Source organism: Lolium perenne, chromosome 7 (genome assembly GCF_019359855.2).
Source record: "Lolium perenne isolate Kyuss_39 chromosome 7, Kyuss_2.0, whole genome shotgun sequence".
Classification (NCBI taxonomy): Eukaryota; Viridiplantae; Streptophyta; class Magnoliopsida; order Poales; family Poaceae; genus Lolium; species Lolium perenne.
This window is the reverse complement of record NC_067250.2, coordinates 138,768,359-138,783,770: the sequence shown is the minus strand read 5'-3', so window position 1 is coordinate 138,783,770 and position 15,412 is coordinate 138,768,359.

Below are 15,412 nucleotides of genomic sequence, written 5' to 3'. Positions count from 1 at the left end.
TTTCATTCAATTTGAGCATTTTCATTTGAGCAAGTCTGGTGCCATTTTAAAATTCGTCAATACGAACTGTTCTGTTTTGACAGATTCTGCCTTTTATTTCGCATTGCCTCTTTCGCTATGTTGGATGAATTTCTTTGATCCATTAATGTCCAGTAGCATTATGCAATGTCCAGAAGTGTTAAGAATGATTGTGTTACCTCTGAATATGTCAATTTATAATGTGCACTAACCCTCTAATGAGTTGTTTCGAGTTTGGTGTGGAGGAAGTTTTCAAGGATCAAGAGAGGAGTATGATGCAACATGATCAAGGAGAGTGAAAGCTCTAAGCTTGGGGATGCACCCGGTGGTTCACCCCTGCATATATCAAGAAGACTCAAGCGTCTAAGCTTGGGGATGCCCAAGGCATCCCCTTCTTCATCGACAACATTATCAGGTTCCTCCCCTGAAACTATATTTTTATTCCATCACATCTTATGTGCTTTTTCTTGGAGCGTCGGTTTGTTTTTGTTTTTGTTTTGTTTGAATAAAATGGATCATAGCATTCACTTTATGGGAGAGAGACACGCTCCGCTGTAGCATATGGACAAGTATGTCCTTGGTTTCTACTCATAGTATTCATGGCGAAGTTTCTCCTTCGTTAAATTGTTATATGGTTGGAATTGGAAAATGATACATGTAGTAATTGCTATAAATGTTTTGGGTAATGTGATACTTGGCAATTGTTGTGCTCATGATTAAGCTCTTGCATCATATGCTTTGCACCCATTAATGAAGAAATACATAGAGCATGCTAAAATTTGGTTTGCATATTTGGTTTCTCTAAGGTCTAGATAATTTCTAGTATTGAGTTTGAACAACAAGGAAGACGGTGTAGAGTCTTATAATGTTTTCAATATGTATTTTATGTGAGTTTTGCTGCACCGGTTCATCCTTGTGTTTGTTTCAAATAAGCCTTGCTAGCCTAAACCTTGTATCGAGAGGGAATACTTCTCATGCATCCAAAATACTTGAGCCAACCACTATGCCATTTGTGTCCACCATACCTACCTATACTACATGGTATTTTCCGCCATTCCAAAGTAAATTGCTTGAGTGCTACCTTTAAAAATCCATCATTCACCTTTGCAATATATAGCTCATGGGACAAATAGCTTAAAAACTATTGTGGTATTGAATATGTCATTATGCACTTTATCTCTTATTAAGTTGCTTGTTGTGCGATAACCATGTTTACTGGGGACGCCATCAACTTTTCATTGTTGAATTTCATGTGAGTTGCTATGCATGTTCGTCTTGTCTGAAGTAAGGGCGATCTACACTGAGTTGAATGGTTTGAGCATGCATATTGTGAGAGAAGAGCATTGGGCCGCTAACCGAAGCCATGTTCCATGGTGGAAGTTTCAGTTTTGGACAAACATCCTGATGAGGTCTAAGACCCCGTGTGTGGCCCGATCTCGCGGATTGACTTCGAAACCAAGGGGGAAGATGGGAAAACGCGAGGAACACGAAGAACACGGCGATGAACACGAGGAACTCTGAGACTCACGCACACACACAACCCGATACACCCGATGCTTACCTCCGTGGCTCGATGGACCACGCCAATAGAATCTCCGAGGAAGAGACACGTGGTAGAATTCCCCGGGGAGAGATTGGGATTGGAGAAGAAGAGCTTGGTGAGGGAGAGAGAGTATCTTGTACTAGAATCTCACTCAACAAGTTCCAAATCAACAACCAAGGTGCCTTGATTACAGAGGGATGATACCCAAGGGAGACTAAGCTCAAAGTTAGGTTTGAGTTCAAAACAAGTCTAAAGAGCTAAAGGGGTGCTTGGGGTGCTTATATAGTCTTACAAGGCGTCACAGGCCGAAAAGGTAAGTTCGGGCCGAAGATATAACTTAAGTCGCGCAGGCTGGTCAGGAGGCCGGTCAGACCGGGCCTGTGACCGGGCGCCCGGTCAGGGGGCCGGTCAGACCGGGCCTGTAACCGGGCAGGCCGGTTTCAGACCGGGCCTGGGACCGGGCGGTGACCGGACGAGGCTCCAAGTCCCCTGGATGGTGCCCGGATGTCACGAGCGCGAATCCCGGTTTCTGACCGGGCGGTCCGGTCAGGAGGCCGGTCAGACCGGGCTGTGGACCAGGTGGTCCGGTCAGGGAGCCGGTCTGACCGGGTTCTGGACCGGCCGTCCGTCTTCTCTTCCTTGTGCTCTTCGGGCGACTTCCTGTCCAGCTCCATGTCCATCTTCGTGTCCATCTTCTTGTCCAGCTGCTCCTCTCCTCCCTTTGACCATGGCGTATCCTCCTCTTGGTGACCTTGATGCTCCTTGTACCTAATGACACATAGCACGTCGGCATGAGGTAGCAATCCATCCAAAGGTGTACCAAGATCAAGGGTGGTGAGGAGCGAGTTCACCTCATCATGTAGCGCTTTGACTCGGGCTCGTGTCATCGGTCCACTTGGGGGACTTGTTGGTCTTGGTGTAGCGACGTCGGTGACCGGGGCTACATCATCTCCCCCCCCTTGGGAAAGAGTCGTCCTCGACTCTTGCACTTCCTCATCTCCATGATAGGGTGACAAGTCCGAGACGTTGAACGTGTTGCTCACCAAGTACTTGGATGTTGGTATGTCGATGACGTAAGCGTTGTCGTTGATGCGTTTGAGGACCTTGAAGGGGCCATCTCCTCTTGGCTTGAGCTTGGAGTTGCGCTCATGGGGGAACCGTTCCTTCCGGAGGTGGATCCAAACGAGGTCTCCTTCTTCGAATATCCTTGCCTTCTTCTTGGCGTTGATGTGGTTGGCTTGACGAAGAACATGTGCTTGTATGGTTGCCCTTGTCTCTTCATGTAGTTTCTTGACGGCGGCGGCGCGCTTGTCGAAGTCCATGTTGATGCGTTCGTGGAGGGGAAGCGGAAGTATGTCGAGTGCCGTGTAAGGTTCGAAACCGTAGACGACCATGAAGGGGCTCCTTGATGTAGTCTTGTGCTTGGCGCGGTTGTAGGCGAACTCGGCGTGAGGAAGGCACTCCTCCCATGACCTCAAGTTTTTCTTTACGAGGACCCGTAGGAGGGTGGAGAGGCTTCGATTGACCACTTCCGTTTGGCCGTCCGTTTGCGGGTGCGATGATGATGAGAACAAGAGCTTGACTCCAAACTTCGCCATGATCGACTTCCAAAGATAGCTCATGAACTTGACGTCTCGATCCGACACAATGCTTTGCGGTACTCCATGTAGGCGAACGATTTCCCTGAAAAACAATGAAGCAATGTGTGAAGCATCGTCGCTCTTATGGCAAGGTATGAAATGAGCCATCTTAGAGAATCTATCCACTACAACAAATATGGAATCATGACCATGCTTAGTGCGAGGCAAGCCTAGAACAAAATCCATGCTAATATCGGTCCATGGTGCATAAGGAATAGGCAATGGCATGTAAAGACCATAAGGGTTGGAGGTAGACTTAGCTTGTAAGCATGTTGTGCACCGACGGCAAAGGCGCTCCACATCTCGCTTCATCTTTGGCCAATAGTAGTGGGTTGAGAGCATGGCATATGTCTTGTCACGGCCAAAATGGCCCATAAGACCTCCTCCATGAGACTCTTGCAAAAGCAATTTTCGAAGCGAAGACTCGGGAATGCAAATCTTGTTAGCTTTGAACAAATAGCCATCATGCAAATAGAAATCATCCACTCCTCGCTCAACGGAGCACTTCTCAAAAATGGGAGCAAAGAAAGAATCGGAAGGATAGAGTTCTTTGATCTCTTCAAGTCCCAAAACATGAAAATCCAAACGAGTTAGCAAAAGGGTGTTTTTGCGGGAAAGAGCATCCGCCACAACATTGTCCTTGCCCTTCTTGTATTTGATCACATATGGGAAGGACTCAATGAACTCGACCCATTTTGCATGTCGTTTGTTCAAGTTGTGTTGGATTTTCAAATATTTCAAGGACTCATGGTCGGAATGAATGATAAACTCTTTTGGCCAAAGATAGTGTTGCCAAACTTCAAGAACACGAACCAAAGCGTAGAGCTCCTTGTCATATATAGGATAGTTGAGGCGTGCGCCATCTAACTTCTCACTATAGTATGCCACGGGTTTGCCCTCTTGCATAAGCACACCACCAATACCAAGCCCACTTGCGTCACACTCAATCTCAAAAGTTTTTGCAAAATTTGGAAGAACAAGAAGTGGAGCTTCGGTAAGGCGTTTCTTCAACTCATCAAAAGCATTTTGTTGGGCCTTGCCCCAAACAAACGGAACATTCTTCTTGGTAAGCTCATTCAAAGGGCAAGCAATGGTGCTAAAGTCTTTGACAAAGCGGCGGTAAAACCCGGCAAGTCCATGGAAGCTTCGGACTTGGCCAACATTTGTAGGGGTAGGCCAATTATGGATGGCCTCCACCTTGGAAGAATCAACTTCAATCCCATTAGCGGAAACCACAAAACCAAGAAAAACCAATTTGTTTTGAGCAAATGTGCACTTGGGGAGGTTAGCATAAAGCTTTTCATGGCGCAAGATGCACAAGACTTCTCTCACATGTTGCACATGGTCCTCGAGGTTTTTGCTATAAATAAGAATATCATCGAAGTAAACAACCACGCTCTTGCCAATGAGAGGACGCAAGATGTGATTCATGAGGCGCATGAAAGTTGATGGAGCATTGGAAAGACCAAAAGGCATAACGAGCCATTCATAGAGACCGAGTTTGGTCTTGAATGCCGTTTTCCATTCATCACCAATAGCCATGCGGATTTGATGGTAACCACTACGCAAATTGACTTTAGAGAAAATCGTGGCACCACTAAGTTCATCAAGCATATCATCTAAACGCGGAATGGGATGGCGGTAACGGACGGTAATGGCATTGATGGGGTGACAATCCATACACATCCGTTGCGTCTCATCCGGTTTAGGCACAAGGATCACGGGAACCGCACAAGGGCTAAGGCTTTCTCGGACGTACCCTTTGGCGAGGAGATCTTGAATTTGGCGGTTGATCTCCTTTGTCTCTTCGGGGTTGGTGCGGTAGGCGGCACGGTTTGGGAGCGGAGCGCCGGGTATGAGGTCGATGCGGTGTTCTATGCCGCGGAGTGGTGGTAGTCCATGAGGAAGCTCGTCGGGGAAGACGTCTCGAAATTCCTGCAAAAGAGACAACAAAGACGGAGGAATGTTGGTTAAGTCGTTAGTCTCCGACGCGGGTCCCTTGCATATGAGCACGTAGTGCAATATGGTGGATGGGTTCTCTTGGAGCTCTCTCCACTCACTCTTGGTGGCTAGAAGAACACTCTTGGACTCACTCATGTATGGCTTGTGGCGCTCACTCTCTTTGTGGTGGGTCGCTCCCTCTCCTCTCATCTCACTATGGTGGGTGCGGAGTTGTGCCCTCGCTAAAGCCTTCGCATTATCCGCGATGATTTGGCTAGGAGTCATCGGGCGCAACTCGAACTTCTTGTCGTTGACCTTGAAGGTGTATGTGTTGGAGAGTCCATCATGTATAGCCTTCTTGTCATATTGCCAAGGGCGGCCAAGCAACATGTGGCACACCGTCATGGGTACCACGTCACACTCGATGGTGTCCTCATAAGGGCCGATCTTGAAGTTGACGGTGACGGTATGTTGTATCTTGACGTTGCCCTTGTCACTCAACCATTGGATATGGTAGGGGTGAGGATGCTTGCGGAGAGTGAGGTGGAGCTTCTCACACAACTCGGTGCTCGCAAGGTTATGGCAACTTCCACCATCGATGATGACCTTGATAGACTTGCCACCAATTCCGGCACTGGTTTGGAAGATGTTGCACCGTTGTTCTTCCATATCATGAGGTTGTGTGGTTAGCACCCTTGTGACCACAAGTGAGGGACTTGGGTCATGCTCACATAAGAGAGGATCTTCTCCACTTTCTTGCTCATAAGCTTCTTCACTTTCCACGGCGGCTTGCACAAGGGCTTCATATTCATCCTCATCAAGAGTCTCGATGTCACCATTCTCCATAGTGATCATGACCTTGGTGTTCTTGCACTCAAACGATTTGTGACCTTGGGTGCCACACTTGAAGCAAGTGACACTAGAGGATCCCGTGGATGCCTTAGAGGAGGCGGTGGAGGAGACCGTTTGCTTCATGCGACTTTGGATAGTCGGTTTCTTTGTAGGTGTAGAGGAGGCGTCGGCCTTGGCACTTGTAGCATAAGGAGTTGATGAAGTAGGAGGAGTCGATGTAGCGAGCTTGGAGGAGAAATAGGACTTGGCCTTGGAGTACTTGATGTCCTCAATCACTTGGCGCTCGGCCTTCGATGCTTGGTGGACTAACTCAACCATGTTGGAGTAGGGTTGGAACTCGACAATCCTCTTGATGGGATAAGTAAGGCCATTGAAGAAACGAGCAATGGTTTGCTCCTCGGATTCTTGGATGTTGGCTCGCATCATAGTGAGCTCCATCTCCTTGTAGAACTCCTCAACGGTTTTGGTGCCTTGCTTCAACTTTTGGAGCTTGTTGAAGAGGTCTTTCATGTAGTGCCTTGGGACAAAGCGAGCATGCATCTCCTTCTTCATATCTTCCCAAGTGTCAATTGGAGGTTCACCCTTTTCTTCGCGAAGAGTGAGGACTTGCTCCCACCAAGTGTTGGCGTAGTCTTCAAACTCGAGTGATGCCATAGCCACTTTCTTGGCACCGGAGTAGTTGTGGATGCGGAAGATCTTGTCCACCTTGAGTGCCCATGAGAGGTAAGCTTCGGCGTCATCTTCACCTTTGAACTTGGGCATGTTGAACTTGAGCTTGCCATACATGTTCTCTTCATCCTCCAAGTTTCTTCTACGAGGAGGGGCGCCTTCAACTCTTGCGGCTAGAGGTGGAATAGGAGGTCTTCTATGGCCAACCATAGCATTGGGTTGGCGGTGGAGTTGAACACTTGCTTCACTTGGTTCACGGTGAGGATGTGGTTGAAGATCTTGTCGCGGTTGAGGACGATGCTCAATGTTGGGTCTCTCATCTTGATCATGGTGAGGCTCTCCTCGTCCACGTTGGTCATGGTGAGGGTGGCGACGAAGATCTCGCCGAGGTGGATCTTGAGGATCTTGGTCTTGTGGATGGCCATCACGCCCATGGTGAGCATGGCGATCCGCTTGGTGACGATCTTGTTGAAGGTCTTGAGCTTGTGGAGGACGCTCATGTGGACGAGCATGGCGATGTATTTCTCCACGCCTAGAGTTGGAGCGGGAGTCTTCATGACGAGCATGTGAGCGATGAGGTCGATGATGGTCTTCGTGCCTTGAGGAAGAGCTTGGGGACGAAAGGCCACCATGAGAGTAATGGTCTTCATGCCTTGAGGAAGAGCTTGATGAAGAGGAAGTAGAGCGGTGTCGACGATGGCGACCCAAGTTGGTGATGGCGCGCTCGAGGCTATCCATGCGCCGCTCCATGTTGGCATCATTGGCCGCCATTTGGCCATTCAAGTTGTCCGTAGCTTCACGAAGAAGGGCCAAGTCGTGGTTCACGGTGGAGAAGTTGTGAGCCACTTCATTGTATTGCTCATCGATGCGCGTCTCAAAGAGGGAGAGTTGCTCCTTGAACTCTTGTCGTTGCGTCCATAGGTTGTGTTGAGTAGCCAACCTCTCGGTGTTGCGAAGGATCTCTTCATCCCTATTGGTATCTCCGTTCCTATCCATGATGCAAAGACAAGAACTATGTTGTGTATGTTAGTGGAAGGAGACTACCTCGCACTCTTACCAAGGTAAGATAGTATTGAGGCAATCCACCAAACCGAAAGCAAGATCAAGTGTATCGGGAACACACGCAAAACCACACGCAAAAGCTAGCAAATATGGTGTTAGGCGAGTGTTGTGGAAAGCCAAAAGACAAATCCAAGATCGAGTATGTTGTCAAAAGTGGGTGAGGTCCAAAAATCCAAATGTCAATGTGAAGATCACTATAAACACGGAAAAAGATGTGGAACACACACACGAGATAAGCGGGGTTAGTGCAACCAAAAGTGAGCGGAAAAGTGTATGTATAAGTGCTCGGTGTCACACTAACACAAGGAGAGCCAAAGCTTTGGTTGCAAAAGAAGAGACAACAAGATTCACACGCGGCCTCTCTTCTCCTATCTCTCTTTGCTTAAAAGCTTTTTCTCTTTTGTATATGGCGGCACTTGCACTCGTTTGTATCTTTGGTGGCACGTGGACACTTTGTATGTATGAGCGTATGGATGTATGGATGTATGTATGTATGGATGTATGGTGCTACTCGCACTCTTTTTGTGTTTTTTTTGGGGCTTTTTCACACACTATGATGGTGTTAGCCTCGCTTTTGCTATCTTGCCACACGAGTGTTTGCTTGGGTGCCTTACTCAACGCGACACACACACCTCACAATGCGGGGCCACGTGCAATGTCTCGCAACACTAAACAAGCAATGCTCGATGGGATAGATCGCAAAAGGAAGAGGGGTTACAAGGTGACCTGCAAGTTATACCTGCGATGATGGTGGTGGTGGTGGTGGTGGTGGAGATCGCCGGAAGTCGAGGTCGAAGGAGGGCGCGAAGATGCGCCCGGTCTGGGGTCCGGTTGGACCGGCTCCTGGACCGGCCTGTCCGGTTGCCGCCCGGTCGACCGGGTTCTGTGCTGGGCCGTCCGGTCTGTGGCCCGGTTGACCGGGCTCGAAACCGGATTTCGCGGGATGAAGGTTTCTCTCTCCTGTTCTTCACGCAAACCAAGCCAAATCGACCAAATCGAGGGGAAACGATGGAATTGGAGGCTAAAAGTTGGGGAAATAGTAGATCAAGCACAACAACACCAGATCCACGGACCAAAACCACTCAAAACGCAACCAAATCACAGATCGGTCAAAAGGCAATTTAGGGCTATTTTTGGGGATTTTTTGGAAAATTTTCTAGGAACGAAATCGGGTGGGTGGGAGGTCAAATCCGCGGTAACCAAGAGCTGCTGATACCATACGATGAGGTCTAAGACCCCGTGTGTGGCCCGATCTCGCGGATTGACTTCGAAACCAAGGGGGAAGATGGGAAAACGCGAGGAACACGAAGAACACGGCGATGAACACGAGGAACTCCGAGACTCACGCACACACACAACCCGATACACCCGATGCTTACCTCCGTGGCTCGATGGACCACGCCAATAGAATCTCCGAGGAAGAGACACGCGGTAGAATTCCCCGGGGAGAGATTGGGATTGGAGAAGAAGAGCTTGGTGAGGGAGAGAGAGTATCTTGTACTAGAATCTCACTCAACAAGTTCCAAATCAACAACCAAGGTGCCTTGATTACAGAGGGATGATACCCAAGGGAGACTAAGCTCAAAGTTAGGTTTGAGTTCAAAACAAGTCTAAAGAGCTAAAGGGGTGCTTGGGGTGCTTATATAGTCTTACAAGGCGTCACAGGCCGAAAAGGTAAGTTCGGGCCGAAGATATAACTTAAGTCGCGCAGGCTGGTCAGGAGGCCAGTCAGACCGGGCCTGTGACCGGGCGCCCGGTCAGGGGGCCGGTCAGACCGGGCCTGTAACCGGGCAGGCCGGTTTCAGACCGGGCCTGGGACCGGGCGGTGACCGGACGAGGCTCCAAGTCCCCTGGATGGTGCCCGGATGTCACGAGCGCGAATCCCGGTTTCTGACCGGGCGGTCCGGTCAGGAGGCCGATCAGACCGGGCTGTGGACCGGGTGGTCCGGTCAGGGAGCCGGTCTGACCGGGTTCTGGACCAGCCGTCCGTCTTCTCTTCCTTGTGCTCTTCGGGCGACTTCCTGTCCAGCTCCATGTCCATCTTCGTGTCCATCTTCTTGTCCAGCTGCTCCTCTCCTCCCTTTGACCATGGCGTATCCTCCTCTTGGTGACCTTGATGCTCCTTGTACCTAATGACACATAGCACGTCGGCATGAGGTAGCAATCCATCCAAAGGTGTACCAAGATCAAGGGTGGTGAGGAGCGAGTTCACCTCATCATGTAGCGCTTTGACTCGGGCTCGTGTCATCGGTCCACTTGGGGGACTTGTTGGTCTTGGTGTAGCGACGTCGGTGACCGGGGCTACATCACATCCTCAAATCTCTAATGAGAAAAGAATTATTGTTGAATGCTTAAAGCATTAAAAGAGGAGTCCATTATCTGTTGTCTATGTTGTCCCGGTATGGATGTCTAAGTTGAGAATAATTAAAAGCGAGAAATCCAAATGCGAGCTTTCTCCTTAGACCTTTGTACAGGTGGCATAGAGGTACCCCTTTGTGATACTTGGTTAAAGCATATGTATTGCGGTGATAATCCAGGTAGTCCAAGCTAATTAGGACAAGGTGCGGGCACTATTGGTACACTATGCATGAGGCTTGCAACTTATAAGATATAATTTACATGATGCATATGCTTTATTACTACCGTTGACAAAATTGTTTCATGTTTTCAAAATCAAAGCTCTAGCACAAATATAGCAATCGATGCTTTTCCTCAATGAGGACCATTCTTTTACTTTCAATGTTGAGTCAGTTCACCTATTTCTCTCCACCTCAAGAAGCAAACACTTGTGTGAACTATGCATTGATTCTTACATACTTGCTTATTGCACTTATTATATTACTCTATGTTGACAATATCCATGAGATATACATGTTACAAGTTGAAAGCAACCGCTGAAACTTAATCTTCTTTTGTGTTGTTTCAATACCTTTACTTTGAATTATTGCTTTAAGAGTTAACTCTTATGCAAGACTTATTGATGCTTGTCTTGAAGTGCTATTCATGAAAAGTCTTTGCTTTATGATTCACTTGTTTACTCATGACATATACATTGTTTTGATCGCTACATTCACTACATATGCTTTACAAATAGTATGATCAAGATTATGATGGCATGTCACTCCAGAAATTATCTGTGTTATCGTTTTACCCGCTTCGGGACGACGAGAACTAAGCTTGGGGATGCTGATACGTCTCGAAGCGTATCGATAATTTCTTATGTTCCATGCCACATTATTAATGTTATCTACATGTTTTATGCACACCTTATGTCATATTCGTGCATTTTCCGGAACTAACCTATTAACAAGATGCCGAAGTGCCGATTCTTTGTTTCTGCTGTTTTTGGTTTCAGAAATCCTAGTAAGGAAATATTCTCGGAATTGGACGAAATCAAAGCCCAGGGGCCTATTTTCTCACGAAGCTTCTAGAAGTCCGAAGGAGAGACGAAGAGGGGCCACGGAGGGGCCACACTACAAGGCGGCGCGGCCCCCCCCTTGGCCGCGCGGCCCTGTGGTGTGGGGCCCCCGTGCCGCCTCTTGACCTGCCCTTTCGCCTATAAAAAGTCTCCGTGACGAAAACCCCAGTACCGAGAACCACGATACGGAAAACCTTCAGACGCCGCCGCCGCCGATCCCATCTCGGGGGATCCAGGAGATCGCCTCCGGCACCTGCCGGAGAGGGGAATCATCTCCCAGGAGGACTCTACGCCGCCATGGTCGCCTCCGGTGTGATGTGTGAGTAGTCTACCCCTGGACTATGGGTCCATAGCAGTAGCTAGATGGTTGTCTTCTCCCCATTGTGCTATCATTGTCGGATCTTGTGAGCTGCCTAACATGATCAAGATCATCTATCTGTAATTCTATATGTTGCGTTTGTTGGGATCCGATGAATAGAGAATACTTGTTATGTTGATTATCAAAGTTATGCTTATGTGTTGTTTATGATCTTGCATGCTCTCCGTTACTAGTAGATGCTCTAGCCAAGTAGATGCTTGTAACTCCAAGAGGGAGTATTTATGCTCGATAGTGGGTTCATGCCTGCATTAACACAGGACGATGTGACAGAAAGTTCTAAGGTTGTGTTGTGCTGTTGCCACTAGGGATAAAACATCGATGCTATGTCTAAGGATGTAGTTGTTGATTACATTACGCACCATACTTAATGCAATTGTCTGTTGCTTTGCAACTTAATACTGGAGGGGGTTCGGATGATAACCTGAAGGTGGACTTTTTAGGCATAGATGCAGTTGGATGGCGGTCTATGTACTTTGTCGTAATGCCCAATTAAATCTCACTATACTCATCATGATATGTATGTGCATGGTCATGCTCTCTTTATTTGTCAATTGCCCAACTGTAATTTGTTCACCCAACATGCTGTTCGTCTTATGGGAGAGACACCTCTAGTGAACTGTGGACCCCGGTCCAATTCTCTTTACTGAAATACAATCCCATCGCAATACTTGTTCTACTTGTTTTACGCAAACAATCATCTTCCACACAATACGGTTAATCCTTTGTTACAGCAAGCCGGTGAGATTGACAACCTCACTGTTTCGTTGGGGCAAAGTACTTTGGTTGTGTTGTGCAGGTTCCACGTTGGCGCCGGAATCCCTGGTGTTGCGCCGCACTACATCCCGCCGCCATCAACCTTCAACGTGCTTCTTGGCTCCTCCTGGTTCGATAAACCTTGGTTTCTTTCTGAGGGAAAACTTGCTGCTGTGCGCATCATACCTTCCTCTTGGGGTTGCCCAACGAACGTGTGAAATACACGCCATCAGGCATGCATTTAAAGAAATGCGGAATACTTTCACAATTGACACCGCCGGGAACACCTCAACGAAACGGTGTGTCCAAACGTCGTAATCGAACTCTCTTAGATATGGTTCGTAGTATGATGTCTCTTACTGATTTGCCGTTATCATTTTGGAGTTATGCATTAGAGACAGCCGCATTCACTTTAAATAGAGCACCATCAAAATCCGTAGAAACAACACCGTATGAATTATGGTTTAACAAGAAACCTAAGCTGTCGTTCCTGAAAGTTTGGGGTTGCGAAGCCTATGTAAAGAAGTTACAACCGGACAAGCTAGAACCCAAAGCGGAGAAATGCGTCTTGATAGGATACCCTAAGGAAACTATAGGGTACACTTTCTATCACAGATCCGAAGGCAAAATCTTTGTTGCTAAGAACGGAACCTTTCTTGAGAAAGAATTTCTCACTAAAGAAGTGACTGGAAGAAAAGTAGAACTCGATGAGATTGATGAATCTATACTCGTTGATCAGAGTAGCGCAAAGCATCGAAGTTGTACCTGTACCGCCTACACCGGCAACAGAGGAAGCTAATGATAATGATCATGAAACTTGAACGAGGAAACCATCGAACCTCGCAGATCGACAAGGGAACGTGCCACTCCTGATTGGTATGATCCTTGTCTAAATGTCATGATTGTGGATAACAATGATGAGGACCCTGCGACGTATGAAGAAGCGATGATGAGCCCAGATTCCTACAAATGGCAAGAAGCCATGAAATCCGAAATGGGATCCATGTATGATAACAAAGTATGGACTTTAGTAGACTTACCTAATAGCCGAAAGGCTGTCGAAAATAAATGGATCTTCAAGAGAAAAACAGATGCTGATGGTAATATTACTGTCTATAAAGCTCGACTTGTCGCAAAGGGTTTCCGACAAATTCAAGGAGTTGACTACGATGAGACTTTCTCACCTGTAGCGAAGCTAAAATCTGTAAGGATTTTGTTAGCAATAGCTGCATTTTTCGATTATGAGATTTGGCAGATGGATGTCAAAACAGCGTTCCTTAATGGAGACATTGAGGAAGAGTTGTATATGGTACAACCCAAAGGTTTTGTCGATCCTAAAAATGCTGACAAAGTATGCAAACTTCAGCGTTCAATCTATGGACTGAAGCAAGCATCACGAAGTTGGAACCGACGCTTTGATAAGGTGATCAAAGACTTCGGGTTTATACAGTGTCATGGAGAGGTCTGTATTTACAAGAAAGTGAGTGGGAGCTCTGTAGCATTCCTGATATTATATGTAGATGACATATTATTGATCGGAAATGATATAGAACTATTAAGCAGTGTTAAAGGTTATTTGAATAATAGTTTTTCAATGAAAGACCTTGGTGAAGCATCATATATATTAGGCATCAAGATTTATAGAGATAGATCAAGACGCCTAATAGGGCTATCACAGAGTACATATCTAGACAAGATTCTAAAGAAGTTTAGAATGGACGAAAGTAAGAAAGGGTTCTTACCTATGTTACCAGGCAAGGTATTGAGTAAGACTCAAGGACCGGCTACGGCAGAAGAAAGAGAAAGGATGAGTAATATCCCCTATGCCTCGGCAGTAGGATCTATCATGTATGCCATGCTATGTACTAGACCGGATATAGCACATGCTGTTAGTTTGACCAGCAGATATCAAAGTGATCCAGGAATGGAACACTGGACAGCGGTCAAGAATATCCTGAAGTACTTGAAAAGAACTAAGGATATGTTTCTTTGTTATGGAGGTGACCAAGAGCTCGTTGTAAACGGTTACACCGATGCAAGTTGGAACACTGATCCTGATGACTCTAAGTCACAATCTGGGTACGTGTTTATATTGAATGGTGCTGCGGTAAGCTGGGCAAGCTCGAAGCGTGCACGGTGGCGAAGTCTTCAACGAATCGAGTACATAGCGGCTTCGGAGGCTTCATCGAAGCGGTATGGATGAAGAGGTTCATTGTAGAGCTCGGTGTGGTTCCTAGTGCATTGGACCCATTAATCATTTCTTGTGATAACATGGGTGCCATCGCCAATGCACAAGAGCCAAGGTCACACAAGAGGCCGAAGCATATCAAGCTGCGTTACCACTCGATTCGTGAGTACATCGAAGATGGAGAAGTAAAGATTTGCAAAGTACACACCGATCCGAATGTAGTAGATCCGTTGACTAAAGCTCTCCCTAGGGCAAAGCATGACCAACACCAGAATGCCATGGGTGTTAGGTATATTACGATGTAATCTAGATTATTGACTCTAGTGCAAGTGGGAGACTGAAGGAGATATGCCCTAGAGGCAATAATAAAGTGGTTATTATTTATATCTTTATGTTTATGATAAATGTTTATATATCATGCTAGAATTGTATTAACAGAAACATTAGTACATGTGTGATATGTAGACAAACAAGAAGTCCCTAGTATGCCTCTTAAACTAGCTTGTTGATTAATGGATGATTAGTTTCATAATCATGAACATTGGATGTTATTAATAACAAGGTTATGTCATTATATGAATGATGTAATGGACACACCCAATTGAGCGTAGCATAAGATCTCGTCATTAAGTTATTTGCTATAAGCTTTCGATACATAGTTACCTAGTCCTTATGACCATGAGATCATGTAAATCACTTATACCGGAAAGGTACTTTGATTACACCAAACACCACTGCGTAAATGGGTGGCTATAAAGGTGGGATTAAGTATCCAGAAAGTATGAGTTGAGGCATATGGATCAACAGTGGGATTTGTCCATCCCGATGACGGATAGATATACTCTGGGCCCTCTCGGTGGAATGTCGTCTAATGTCTTGCAAGCATATGAATGAGTTCATAAGAGACCACATACCACGGTACGAGTAAAGAGTACTTGTCAGGAGATGA